General features: G+C 42.4%; 1 protein-coding gene and 1 long non-coding RNA gene across 2 annotated transcripts in view; one reads left to right on the top strand and one right to left on the bottom strand.

Moving 5' to 3' along the window:
• Positions 1–15,159, bottom strand: part of DAB1 (DAB adaptor protein 1) — a 1,264,232-nt gene that overhangs the window by 1,052,854 nt on the left and 196,219 nt on the right. The window lies entirely within an intron of this gene.
• LOC116564117 lies at positions 5,227–13,212 on the top strand. Its single transcript, XR_004274733.1, has 2 exons — positions 5,227–7,353; positions 10,212–13,212. It is a non-coding gene; the product is annotated as an uncharacterized LOC116564117 (long non-coding RNA).

Here is a 15,159-nt window from a genome sequence, read left to right as displayed (position 1 = left end):
GTAGTTCCTGCCACCCCAGCTGCAGCACTAGCCAAGTGAAAGAAGCTATTTTAGATCCTCCAACCCCAGTGAGCTACCCCAAACACCACCACCTGGAACAACATGGCTAATGGACCCTCCCTTAATTGCAGAATCGCAAGCAGATAAACAGTTTCTTGCTGTAAAGCCACTAAGTGTTAGGGCAATTTGTTATACAGCAATGGACCACCAAACTCCAAGGGACTAAGATATCGTCAGGCAGTTAGCTATGCTTTTCACCTGTACTCCATTACAGTCCTTACAACACCACCTACGTGGAATAAATACTGCCACCCCATTGCAGATGAGGAAACTGAGGCCCAAAGAGGATAGGTAATTTATATAGTGTCACACAAATAGCAAATGAGTCAGAATTCGCATCCAAATTGTTTATTAATCTAAAACATGTGTACTTCACATGAAACACTAAGACAGCAAGATAGTGCATGGTTCAGGGCCATCATTGGAGACTATGTAGTTTAAGAAAATGGCGCCTCCTGGAGTTGTGAGATGTATAACCAAAGGCAGCATCAGTCCAGGACTGGTGGGATAAAACCAAAGCAAGTTGTAAACAACCCCTGGCCTATGGTGAGACTTGAGGTCTATTCTCCAGTAGCCTAAGGAAAACGGCAGCTTTGGGAAAACTTTAGGTAGGACACTATCACTACCTCAGCTTGAAGGGCTGCTTAGAGATAGACCTTTGGTTCTTTGACTTCACATTGTGTTTCGTGACCAGGAAGATGCACATCCATACATGGTTGATATTAAATAGGAGCTTGATTCAATTGGTTGTCTCCAAACCCCTCTTAGCCTGGGGTGGGGCTGTAGAAATGAGGGGAAAAAAGTTGCTAACAAGATAGCATGGTGAGACAGTGGGGAAACCAGAGTAGGGGGTTGTCTGTGCAGCCTGCAGGTCCGTTAAGAGTAATAACAGCAGTTACTAAAGTGCTTAGTCTGTGCCAGGGACTGTTTTAAGCTCTTTCTATTGTATTAATTCCTTTGTGCTTCACAATGACTCCATGAATATGGAACAATGATTAGCCCTCCTTTATAGAAGATGAAACTGAGGCACTCTAGGCTAACAACTTGCCCAAGGTCATGCTGGTAGTTGGTAATAAGGGAGAGCCCAGGGCCATGGGTTCTGCACTTGGAGCAGCAATGATGCATGGCCTGCTGCTTGGGGCTGCCCACAGGGCGGTCTAGCTCTCCTCTTTCTGTGAGCTTATTGGAGGCTAAGTTCTTGTTCTTACAGTCTCCACTAAATGGGACCAGTTGTTTCATTATCTACTTTATCACAATCCACCAATGGCCTTTATTCAAAAGTGAAATTAACACTTTTATCGTCATAACAGTAGTTTTGCAATTCTAGGCCTGGAAGCTTCTACTATTTTTCTTTCAAGAATCTGTGGTAATAAAGCCCAGTATATGATAAAACAATATATGAGTACAGTATGAGTATATGAGTAAAACATGGTGAGAGTGGAGGCAGAGGTGGAGAGGGAGCAGCAGGCCACAGAGATGGAGATGTAGGCATAAGCCAGACATGCAGAGGCTTGGAGATCCCCGTAGGGAGGTTAGATTTTTACTCAAGTATTATGAGAGGCTATTTGTGGCAAGAAGCTGAAGTTCTCATCTCCTCCCTGGATACACAGATGGACTCTATTTCCCAACTTCTCTTGCAGTTGTGTATGGCCATGTGCCTGCCTTGCATTGCTTAAAGGATCAATCATTAGTTGACTTCTAGTCAATGGAATAAACTTCTGAGCATGGCCCATTTAAGTTTCCCTTGCCTGCTCTTTCCCACTGGAATGAAAACCCTAAGATGCCTTTGTGTAGCTGTTGCTGTCTGTACTTCTCCCGTTTTCCCTTAGACCTCTGTCATTTTCCTGCACACTGTCTCCAGGTGTTCTCTCGCTCCCAAAGGCTCGCACCTGCATCTGCTAATCATCAGAATGCCCTCAGGATGTCAGAACTCCCTTTGCCTGCACATGCAGATTGCTAGAGGCACCTGGGAAGGTATTTCCCCTTAGAGGCCGACTTTAACTAATGCATGGCAGGCATGAGCTTAAATGCTCTGACTCCCTTTTTCCGATGAGGACAGCTCTGAGGTAGGGGCTATGCTGTCTCCAGATCTTCCCTTATGGCAGGGGTCCCCAACCCCTGGGCTGTGGATGGGTATAGTCTGTGGCTAGTTAGGAACTGGGCTGCACAGCAGGAGACAAGTGGCAGGTGAGCGTTACCACCTGAGCTCTGCCTCCTGTTAGCTCAGCAGTTGCATTAGATTCTTATAGGAGTGGGAACTCCAGAGTGAACTGTGCATGTGAGGAATCTAGGTTGCATGCTCCTAATGAGAATCTGATGCCTGATTGAGATGGATCTGAGGGGGAACAGTTTCATCCTGAAACCATCCCAACCTTTCCATCCCACCCTGCTCCACAGAACAATTGTCTTCCACAGAATCAGTCCCTGGTGCAAAAAAAAAGGAAAAAAAAAAAAAAAAAGGTTGGAGACTGCTGCCTTGCGGGATTAGGCTAAAGATACCTCTGTGGGGCTTGGTTGGTACTACACCCTAGCTTACCTTCCTTCCTTTCTATACCCCACGCTGTACTTCTGTGTCACTTTTCCTGGGAAATCTTCCTAATAGGTCACGTTCATATAAATCTCACTTTCAGGGTCTGCCTCCAGGAAATTGGGATGGTTTTTAAACTAGGTGTTAATGGCCCGGAATGGCTCCTTAGAGAGAGGCAGCCATGTTGATTAGTTGATCTACTCACCAATTCAGGTCATAACCATTGTGTATGAGCCATTATGAATTTTTGGATCCCTTTGCTACAGTAGTTAGCCTACCCTAACTAATACACTATAAAAAGCCATTAAGCAGAAGACTGACTTGATATCTTTTATATTTTAAAATGAATATATGACCCTCCTATGGAAAATGAATTAGAGGGAGCAAAAACCAAAATGAGGAGGCCCATGAAAAGGTTCTCGTAAAAAGTGTAGGAGACAATTGATGTGGCTTCTCAGACTTAGGTGAAGGGAATTGAGTATGGACATTCCAGGACACATTTTGGGTGAAAATGAGAAAACTTGATAATGGAAGGAATTCAGCTTGACTCTTTGGTTCTGGATTGATGACGAACCAGCCTCCATACAACGTACAGATCACCTTGTTATCTAAGTACTTGATTAGAAAACAAATCTGTAGCGCTATCTTGGTTCATCTCACATAACTTCTCTTGCCTTTTTTAAAGGAAAGAGAAAAGGAACCCCTTGTGAATCAGGGGTTACCAACTGAACACTCAGTCCTGGCTGTGGTTCTTCTCCAGGGCTTCCTCTTACCTGGCTTTAACAACATTCTTTTTTTTTTTTTCCAAATCCACAGCATGCAACTGGCACTTAAAGAGAGACTTACCCTGATGGTGTGTTATTGGAGCCAGAATTTAAAAACTGCACGTGAAACAGAGCCCCTCCATTCTTGGAGAGCAAGCCTCACATCAGGATCTTCAGGGTAGTGAAAAGTTGATTAACATAAAGGAAAGTCCCTGCTCCCAAGGAAGCAATGGCCAGCTGCAATGATGAGTGATAGCACTTTTTCTCCCAAAGCTTAATACGTATAGAAAGTTAAATACATGCTACAAATAATATCAAAAGACAAATGACACTTATTTCAAAGCTTAATTTCAGTGTCTCCAGTTCTCTACCCCGCAATGGAAATCATCCTATGTATATTCAGGTCTTCATTTCTTACTGGCCATCTCAACCCCCTTGCCTTCCTTAGGGAGCCTCCACAGCCTGCACTACGCCCAACCCCAACCCTACAAAACCCTGGCTCTGTTAACTATGTCTCCTTAGTTTCTGTATTTCTGATGCTTTGATGTCTGGGGCCTTGCTGATACTGCAGACTGCTACTTAGCTAACTCCGAGAGATAGTAACAAACCCTCTCAGGAGCTCACCTTTCAAATGCTAACCAGTCTATCCAGAATCCTTACCCCAACCACCTCCTTTATCCACTCCAGCCCATTTATCCACCTGCCCCTATCACCCGAGCCAGGAACCAGACAATGGGGCCAGCATCTATTCCCCAGAGCCTGCTAAATTATTCAAAGCAGCCAAACTGCCTCACCTGTTCCTTCCCACAGAACCCACAATAAAGGGCCAGGCACTGAGGCTCAGGCCTGTAACCCCAGCACTTTGGGAGGCTAAGGCAGGTGGATGAAGAGGTCAGGAGTTTAAGGCCAGGCTAGCCAACATAGTGAAACCCCCATCTCTACTAAAAATACAAAAATTAGCTGGGTGTGGTGGCAGGTGCCTGTAGTCCCAGCTACTTGGGAGGCTGAGGCAGGAGAATCGCTTGATCCTGGGAGGCAGAGGTTGCAGTGAGCTGAGATTATGCCACTGCACTCTAGCCGGGGCAACATAGCAAGACTCTGTCTCAGAAAAAAAAAAAAAAAGAAACCACAATAAAGGCTCTTGCTCAGGGTCCCCATTCCCTCTACCTCCTGAGCTATCCTGGTGCTTTGAGTGTGCAGCAGCCCTGCCCAGGCATGGTGCATTGTCTTGGGGTCTGTGAGTGTAACAAGCTATATTTTCAATGGCAATCATCCCCTGATCTGTTGGCCTTGCCATACCAAAATAATAACAAAAACCTATATTTTAAAATACTTGCCTCCCTCTCAGAGCCTTCTGTCCCATCCCAGGTCTCCCACACCCTTTTTCAGCCTACAGGAGTTTGGGATCTGAGAATATGGTCTTTCCCCAAGTCCTTACACCCGGAGCCAGTAAAAGGCAGTGTGGCCCAGTAGTGAAGGGTACAGGGTCAGAATGCCTGGGTGACATAGGGAAGATTTCTTCACCTTTTTCTCTCCCATTTTTCTCTTCTTTCTACAGGGATAATAAAAGTACCCATCTTAAGAATTTATTGTCAAGATTGAATGAAACAATAAATATGCAGTGCTTACGAAAGTGCTTGACACATGGGAAGAACTATGAGTTGTCAATATTATCCATCATTGTTAGGAAGTGAAGAGGAGCAGTGCTGGCAAAACTAGCAAAAAAAAAAAAATCTGAAATTTTTACCTATTGCTTCCCCAGTGCTTTCCATACACACAGAATAAGGGGTGGGCAGCAGGGAGGAATAATTGCATATTCATAAGCACCTCCAACCAAATTAATTGATAGGGCACGATAGTAATAAAGGGAATTAATTTCCATTTTAATAACTTCACATGCTACATGTTAAGTATAGGTCCATATTACCAATGGTCACCCAATTCCCCTTTGCATCTGTTCCATGTTGATTATGATGTCAGGAAAGCAAAAGTTAAATCCCTTTTTAAGGAAGAAAAAAAATCTAATTTAATAACTTTGCAATCCTGTTGAAAGCATGATTAAATCTTAATAAGAGTGGAAGGATGTTGTGTTTCATGTCTATCCCTCTTGAAGCCCTGGCAACTTGTTCAGGGATATAGACGGGGTTGTCAAAGGACTTCACAGCCCAACCCTGGTCTCATCTGCCGGCATCCAAGACGCAGCAGAAATCTCTGATGGTGCTGACACTTCTATTTTCACTTTTCTCATCCTGGTGTTTTTTCTCATTAAAGCAGTTTGATTCTGTAATTTCTACCAGTACAGATAAAAATAAAATGACTCCCAATTTTTATTTTGACCTTATAAAACCGTGTAATTGGTTCAGAACCTTCAGGCTAAATGAGATTCCTGTGGATTGAGAACCTTGGACAGAGGAATCATAGAGTTAAAAATATACCACATGTCCAGATAGAATTAGCTCATAAACTAATACTCTATTTGAATATACAGAAACTGAAGTCTAATGTCAATCTCATGAAAGTTTAGTTTCTGATGTATTCATATTTTTTCTCTTCAAAACAAACATAACAGCTCAAAGTGCAACAAAAGCCATCCACCTCAATTTGCTCTTCTTTTCCTGAATCTCACGACTCTCAGAGAGTCCTAATTAGCTACAGAATTGTGTCCAACCTCCTAAAGGTTGCATTTGGGACCCGGGGACTGGCTCTTGCCGAATTCCCTGACCCCACCTGTTACCGCTTCATCAACCCCTGTATGCATTACCATTCCCCAGACAGCCACACTGGTCTCTAGCTCTGCATCTTTGTGAGTCTATTGCTGCCTTTCTGAAATATACTCTCCTGCTAATCTTTCTTCCAAACCCCCACTCCTCCTTTGAGAGTTAGTTCCAGTGTCTCTTCATCTGAAAAGCCTTTAATATCTTCCTCAATGGTCCTGAGCAGACCCAGAAACCCAGGCCCTCTGTGCTCTCACATAATCTTATGCAAGCCTATTACAGTTGTCAAATTATTGTGCTATATTGCAATGATCGGCTTACTTGTCTCTTATCTCTTTTAGGCTGAGCTCATTGAGGCTGGAGCCACATCTTTTCATCTCTATGTTTCTCTACATAGCATCTAGAAAAACACTTGGAATATACTAGGCCCTCAGCATATGTTTGTGGGCTGTCTCATAAGAGCCAGACTTACACAGTGTATATTGTGTTCCAGGCACAACTCTGAGCATTAACGCACATATACTCTTATTTACAAACCCCAACACCTGAGATCCTCTTATTACCGTTCCTGTGTTAAAGTTGCAGAACCTAGAACACTGTGGGATAGAGTAACCTGCCTAAGCTCACACAGCTTACAAGTGTCACGAGTATACAGGGCAGACTCCAGCTCAGTCTGGCTGCAGAGTGCAGGTCCTTAAACACTATCCCACACCACCCTCAAAGAGGGGCCTCCATGACAATGCCTTGCGCTTGGCAGCTCAGAGTCCTCTAGCAATCTAGAGTTTGCAGTGGCTTCCTGTGTGCTCTAGACTATGAAGGATTAGGAGGCTCACTGGGGCTGGCTGAGAAAGAATGCTTTGATCAACTAGTCACTCCCAGAATCAGAGCCACAAAAGAGTACCAGTCCCGGATTGCTGGGTGATAGGCCATACATATCTGCTAAGAAAGGGCTTGTCCCCTACACTACCCTCCCAGTTTAAGCATCCGCATGCTTTGGACTTTGGATGATTCATAAATAGTAGAAGCCACAGCTATGGATCCTTATCTGCCAAATCTCTACCTTATTAAACATCGCTGGCCAGGTCAGCTCCATTCTGGGAATAATTTTGCTTATTAACCTAGAGTCCTGTCTCAAGTGGCCGTTGGGTTAAAGAGCAAAGGAAATGGAATAAAAGCACATAGCCATGCATAAAGAGAATCTGGCGTATTTAAATACTTAGTTCTGACAAACCCACAATTGGATTTCTGATCTTTGGAAGCGAGCTCCTACCTGGACCTTCTGAAGCAGGTATGATTTAAAAACAGTCTTTCAATGGTACCACATTTAATAAATAGAGACTTTTAAACTTTTAGTTTTACTTCTCTTTTTGAACCTCCAGCTCGTAGGATATTTGGCAAACACTTCTTTGATATCTACTGTGTATCAGATGCTGTTAGACACGAGGAACATAGAAATGAATAAAAGCAACAACAGCAAACCCCCATAGTTGCCAGTTATTAAGTTTCTACTACATGCCAGCCTTTCGAGGAGGTTGTACACACCCAAAACTACAAATATTGAGTGATAGTTCCATAGTGGCAACATGTGCTTGGTGCATTGAAAACACAAAGGAAAAGGAGGGCGGTGGGGGCAAGGTGAAATTCCTTAGGAAGAAATAGATATTGCCTGGCACAGAGGCTGGGAAAGGATACTCTAGGGGGAACAGCATGTGCAAAGACTATTCGCATGGAAGCATAAAATAGCATAGTCAGTACTTCACACACCTGAAGCTCAGAGTTCAAGGCGGAAAGTATTGAGAGACTTAGGAAGGAGCTTAGATTTATCTTGAAGGCAAGGGGCACCACGGACAGACTTTAAGTGAGGCATCGGTCCGGGGGGAGGTATTATAATCATCAGATTTGCATTTCAAAATGAGCAGTCCACTTACTACACTGTGGGGTGATGGATTGTAGCCAGGAGAAACTAGAAGCAGAGATTCTAAGAGCAAAGGTGCTACATTCTAATAGCTGAAATGTGGTGTGTAACATCAGTAGAAAAGTTTATCCATGAAATTTAGTACAAAGGATTGTGTAAAGGAAATACATGCAGATCAAATGTCCTGACAATATATTCCAGAAAAAAATCAATCACCAAAACGTTGATGTGTAGCCGCTGTGCTTCTGTTTCCAAACTGTTAACACATGGTAGTAAGAAGACAGATAAGAGACAAAAGTTTTCTGTCCCTTTTGAGCTGATCTTGTTAGTGACATTTGCCCCATCTCTGTACTAATTTCTTTATCAGCATGAAAAGTACATCATGGAGCCTACACACACAGGGGTCAAGTGATATAATTTTATATTAGAAAATGAATGCCTTTAGATACTATGAAAAACAATTTGGATAATATATTTCTTCCACTTCTAGTAGAATTTCAAGATTAAAAAAAAAGATTTGGCAGAAACTTCAGAGACGGTATAGCCCAAACCCTTCAATGTATGGATTGCTACCTGTACCTCTTCTATTTCCACTGCTTGTAGTGCTTTTCAATCTGATTCATCTGACAAAACCCTCCTCACCTATGACCCATGATGTCCTCAAAGTCACTTCTACTCTAAAGTCTTCCGTGAATCTCACAGAATTAATAGTCACTTCCTCTTTAGAGCTCTGGGAGTATTAGTTAATGTCTGGACTTTTCTTTTCTCATCTATAAAATGAGATCACTATTGTACCATGAAATGAATACTTGACAGAGTAAAACAGAGATGACCATCACAACCTACCTATTTTTATTTTTTTGAGACAGTCTTGCTCTGTTGCCCAGGCTGGAGCAATCTTGGCTCACTGCAACCTCCACCCCTGGGTTCAAGCAATTCTCTTGCCTCAGCTTCCTGAGCAGCTGGGATTACAGACATGCACCACCACACCCAGCTAATTTTTGTATTCTTAGTAGAGACGGGGTTTCACCGTGTTGGCCAGGCTGGTCTTGAACTCTTTACCTCATGATCTGCCTGCTCTGGCCTCCCAAAGTGCTGGGATTCCAGGCGTGAGTCACTGTGCCCAGCACAACCTGCCTATTTTATAGCATTGTCATATGTGTCAATTACCTGCATATTTAATCTCAGATCCCTTCTGTCCTTCTTTGAAAAATGTGCAGAGAACAACATTTCCTTAGCTTCTTTCTTCTTGAGTTTCTGAGCATATATTACTAATTTGAAGCTGTGGGAGACTGGAGACCAGAGAAGGGAAGAGGGACAGGGTATTTTTACCCTTGGCTCTCCTGGTTTGGGATTGCATCTCCAGAAATAGTAGCATCTCCTCCAGGGCTCCTCTGTGGTTCTAGCTTCTGAAGGTGACCCTGGTCTCTGGGGTTTGGTGGCACCACCTTCTTTCTCTGTTCCTCTAGCCCAGGGGTTACAGTGTTTCCTCCTACTGCTGCTCGCTAGCTTGTCTCAATATCCTTCTTTCGCTTCTTAGCTCGTCCATCATATATCCCACCATCTCCTGTATTAAATCATCCCTGTTTGAAATACCTAGAAAGACCTGTTTTCTGAGTGTCTCCTGTAATATTAGACAAAGAGAAAAGGAGAGGAGAAACAACTAACATAATTGTTGGCAATGTACTGTGTAACAGGCTTTTACTCTGGGCATTAAATTCATAATTTTACTATAGCATAGTGGTTAAAGTTACAAAGTTTGTCGGAGAGACCAGACTTCAGATCCCAGTTCTGACATGTGCTAACTCAGTCTTACCCAGTTTCTACATCTGTCAATTAGGGATAAGAGTAATATTTACATGTAGAGTTGGGAGAATTCAGAATCATATGTATAAAGAATTTATCACAGAACCCAACACATAGTACTCAATGTTTGTTATTAATAACAAACACATAATAATAACCTAAACAAACTATAAGGCTGGTATTATTAATATTCCTCATGTCATGTGAGGAAATCAAGATTCGTAGAAATGAGGTAATATGCCCAAGTCACATAGCCAATAGAGAGATGCTAGGATTAGAACTCTGACTAGAAAATCGGTTTTTTTCTACTATACAGAATGGGCTTACAGATGGAAACATACAACTGGAATCTATGTAAATGTAATATAGTTTATGAATATAAAGCTTAAATTATCTGGCTCTCTCATGAATTGCATGTTTGTTAGGAGCAGAATTTGAGAGGATCCAGAATCCTGACAAACCCTATCCTGCAGGCCGACCAACAGCACTGCAAGGACAGCAGGTTGCTCAGGGCTGGCAGCAGGAAGCACTTGCCACTGGGAAGCCACACCCCCACCCTGAGAGTCCGCTGGCAGGGGCTGTGGAGTGGGCCTCACCTTCTCATTACTGCCATGCTGAGGGGGTAAGGGCTAATGGACTGCTGGTCCAGGGGGACAGTCTGTAGCTCCGTGCAGCTCTCTCCACAGCATCCAGTCCTGAACCTGTGACCCCAACTCTGTGAGCAGGGCCATTACCCACCCTTGAGACTGCCGGCATTAAGATCCTCTCATTACGGGCCATGCAGATTGTTCCGGGCGATAATGAGGTGGCAAGAGGAGAAGGCATCCTGGGGGAACTTCTGAGAGCCAAGCCTCCGACAGTAGATGAGTTCCTAACCTGCCGTTTTAAAAAACATCTCTCCAAATTGCCAGGAATATTTTTTTCCAGGAAAACTTTGACCCTTCTCTTTGTCTTCCTTTTTAGACTATGTGCTGAAAGAGGTAGCATTCCATAGTCACTCACCCCTTTCTTCCCTTGCATCTTTGTTTTGATCTTCATCTTTCTCTTGCCTCCTTTCTCTCCCTTTTGTTCTCTTTTCCCTTTTACCCCTTTGTTCCTTCTCTTTTTTCCCTTTATTCTCCTGCCCCTTCACACAGCATAGCAATCCAAGCTTTGGAACAAAATACATTATGGGTCCAAATTCCAGCTCCGCTCTCTGGTAATTAGGGATATGGGCAAGGTTCTCATTTGCCAGGGGAGCTTCTGTTATTTATCTGAAAACTGAAACTCAAATTTTCAGGATTTTAAGATTATTAAATGACTTTATTTATAGAAAGAGGCCTTTAAGGTACATGGGCACATAACTGGCACAGAATAAATCCAGGTATCTTCCTGTATCCAGCAAGGCTTTATTGAGTTGAGTCTGTGTCATATGTAAAGTCCTGTGGTAGATAATGGAAATAAGTTTTGGTTTCTTCTCTTAAGGAAGTTTCCAATTTTTATGCTGAAGAAAAGCCAGGGAATTTTGGATTTTCTTAAACTAAATAAAGATAAATACTTTTCCTGGTATATATCAAATATCCAATTAGATATAACTAACTTCTTTTCTCAAAGCTAAGCAAACTGAGGCAAAGGACATCATGGCAATTAAAATGTTCATATCGTGCAAACCATTTAGTTGGGTGATGTCTTGTCCCTCCCACAGGACACATTTACAGAAAGAATTTGTATTTTGTTGTTGATTTTATTTTCTATTGGTATTTTTTTTCTAAAGTAGGATCATGAACTACTTTAAGGCCCTCTGAAACTAGGAAGGATGTGAGTAAAGTACAATGTTTCACCATTACTTTTATTTGTATTTTTAAAATTACTAGTGAGGTTGAACACATTTCCATATTAGTTTCAGGGTACTTTGCTAGAACTTGTTTTACAATTTTAATTGGCTACTGTCCATCTGGTATCGTTTCTACTATGCCATGAGCTTCCAGAGAACAGAGCCCGAGCAGCACTTGCCTTTGTATCCTTGGTGTGGTGCGGTAAATAAAGCATGTCAGACGGACTGGAGGCTGCAAAACAGAGCTCCTGCCATGTGTCAGCCACTGGTGCTGGGGACAGAGGGATGGGAGCTCTCAGAGGTCCACTCTAAGTTCAGTGATACCTATAATTTCTGGGCCACTCACTGAGTGGAGAAGAACTGATTTGGTTAGAAACTGAGGTTCAAAGCCCAGCTCTGCCACTTACTGGTTGTGTGACCTTTGGCAAATTCCCTTCATTTCTTTGAGCCTCAGTTTCCTTAGCTGTAAAATAAGGACAAGCTCCAAGATCCCTCCTAATTCTTATCAAGACATATTTGTATAATATATACATAGCCTGAAAATAAGACTCAAACTTTAGTTGTTTTTGAAATTCTGTTTTATTATGCCCTGGATTGTGTCAAGCAGTTTCATCCAAAAGAAATATAGTGTGGGCTATGAATGCAAGCCACATATGTCACTTTAAACTTGCCACTTAGCCACATTTAAGTAAGTAAAAATAAACAGGTGAAATTCATTTAAATAATATATATTTTTAATCCAATATATCCAAACTATTATCATTTCAACAAGTGGCACTAGCCACATTTCAGTTGCCCAATAGCTGCGTGTGGTTGGACAACGTGGTTGGTGTGAAGTGTGGCGCAGGGGAGGTGGGCCTTTTCTGCTGCTGCTGCCCTCTGGTGGAGGTACAGGTGAGTGGCAGCTCACAAATGGCAGGTGTGGGTGCAATGAAGCCACCAGTCCATGTGTCCTACTAAGCTTTGTCATTGCCCCTTCACTCCTCTCATTTAAAGCACAGATGCTAACTTTGATTTTTTCAACCCATTCACTTGTTTATGGCTAAAGATTCACTAGTGAAGGGAATCACATCGAATCACAGCACAGTAGAATATATAAAAGATCTTCACGAAGTTCCATACATGAGAGAAATATGGGCTCCTCTACTGACACTCTCTCAGGCCAGGAACTTCGCTAGGTCATCTCTTTGACTGAGTTGAAAGTCCAGTCAACAACTGTTTATCTGGCATCCAAGGAAAAGGAAACATAAATAACCTCAACTATTTTTGCACTTCTTTCCTATGATAATTATGCTCAGAGTCATCCAGCAACCACATTGAAAGGCTCTGTGGGGCCTTCTGCATCATCAGAGAAGGGACTGATTGAGTTTGTAACTTATAATTCTTTCCAAATTAGAACCAAGTATATGACATAGGTTGTCACCTGCTAGTAAGCAGAATATTTGATTAGCTGGGGAAATTTATTTTGGAATATAAGAAGGAGCATGGATTTTGGATCCAGACTTAGATTTGACTCTTAACTATGTTATTTGCTATATGACCTTGAGTTTGAAATTTAATCTCTTTAGATTTTAGTTTTCTTTTCTGAAAAATAGAAATGATACCTCACTGTGTATTCTTCGTATTACTGTTTATTCAATAGATATATATTGAGCATATATTATATGCCTGGCTTACCCACACATGCCCACGCACCCACAGATACAGCAGTAAACAAAATAGAATCCACCTCTCCTTTCATGGGGCTTTTAGCCTGGTAGAGAAAGAAATTATTTTGAAAAAAAAAAAAAAAATTGGTGTTTGAAAAGGGGGCATGCAGGACACCATGAAAGCACGAAGTTGGGAACCTCATGGAGACTAAGGCAGGGCACCCCGAAGAAGTGATATTAAATGGAGACTATAAAAATGAGTAGATATCATGAAGATAGAGGGTTGTATAGAGAGGGATAGAGGGTGGGTAAAGCAGTATGCTAGGCAAACAGAATAGCATGTGCAAAGGCCCTGAGTTAAAAGAGAGCATAGATTAGTTGAATATCTGAAAGCAATTCAGTGCAGCACAGAAAGAGCAATGAGGCTGAAATTTATGGGGCCAGATGGAGCAGGCTCTTGTGAGCCTGTAACAATTTGGTACTATATTCGAAGAGCATGGAGCTATTGGCAGATATTAAACAGGAGAGTAATATTATTATATTTCTTTTTAAATTCTTTCTGGCTGCGTAGTTAGGCAGGTGTTCAGTTATGGTAGGGAGAACAAGGTGTAGGCTACAGTGTAAATAGAGGTGAAATATGATGGGATTTTGGACTAGACATGTGGTAATATGATGAAGAGAAGGAATTAATCATTAATCTAAAGAACATTTAGGTAGAAGAAAATAATTAACCAGATTGTTTTATTTTTTACATTTTTTAAATTTGTATTTCTTTGGAGATGGAGTCTTGCTCTGTCACCAGGCTGGAGTGCAGTGGCATGATCTCGACTCACTGCAACCCCTGCCTTCTGGGTTCAAGTGATTGTCTTGCCTCAGCCTTCCAAGTAGCTGGGACTACAGGTGTGTGCCACCAAGCCCAGCTAATTTTTGTATTTTTAGTGGAGATAGGATTTCACCATGTTGGCCAGGATAGACTCAATCTCTTGACCTTGTAATCCACCTGCCTTGGAAAAGTGCTGGGATTATAGGTGTGAGCCACTGCACCTGGCCAGATTGCTTTATTTTTATGAGTTGGTCAGTGGCACACGATTGATAGATTTTGCCTTACTGTGCTTTTCCTAAGTAGCTATAGTTCATTCAGCAAATATCACTGATGCTCTACCACATGCTACATGTTATTCTAGGTATGGGCAATGCCATGATGTCTTACTCTATTTCGCATTGCTATAAAGGACTACTTGAGTCTGGGTAATTATTATAAAGAGAAGAGATTTATTAGGCTTACAATTCTTCAGTCTGTACAAGAAACACAGTGCCAACATCTGCTTTTGGTGATGGCCTTAGGCTGCTTCTACTCATTACAGAAGGCAAAAAAGAGCTAGCTTGTAGAGATCACATGATGAAAGAGAAAGCAAGAGTGAGTGTGGGGAGCCGCCAGGCTTTTTTTAACAACCAGCTTTCATGGAAACTACTAGAGTAAGAACTTACTTCCAAAAATGGCTTGGCTGGCTCATGCCTATAAATCCCAGCACTTTGGGAGGCCAAGACAGGGAGATCACCTGAGATAAGGAGGTTGAGACCAGCCTGGCCAACATGGTGAAACCCCGTCTCTACTAAAAATACAAAATTAGCCGGGGGTGGTGGCATATGCCTGCAGTCCCAACTTCTCAGGAGGCTGAGGCAGGAGAATCACTTGAACCTGGGAGGTGGAGGTTGCAGTGAGCCAAGATTGTGCCACTGCACTCCAGCCTGGGTGACTGAGTGAGACTTTGTCTCAAACAAACAAATGGCTTAATCTATTCATGAAGGATCCACCCCCATGACCCAAACATTACTCAATTCCAAAGCTGCTTTTACATATTCTGCTTTCTTTACAGCAAGACCCCACTCTTGGTACCAGTTTTCTGTCTT

Source organism: Sapajus apella, unplaced genomic scaffold, assembly GCF_009761245.1.
Source record: "Sapajus apella isolate SASKATOON/1434 unplaced genomic scaffold, GSC_monkey_1.0 scaffold36, whole genome shotgun sequence".
In the NCBI taxonomy this organism is placed as follows: Eukaryota; Metazoa; Chordata; class Mammalia; order Primates; family Cebidae; genus Sapajus; species Sapajus apella.
The sequence above is the reverse complement of the archived record's forward strand: the minus strand, read 5'-3'. Positions and strand labels throughout refer to the sequence as shown.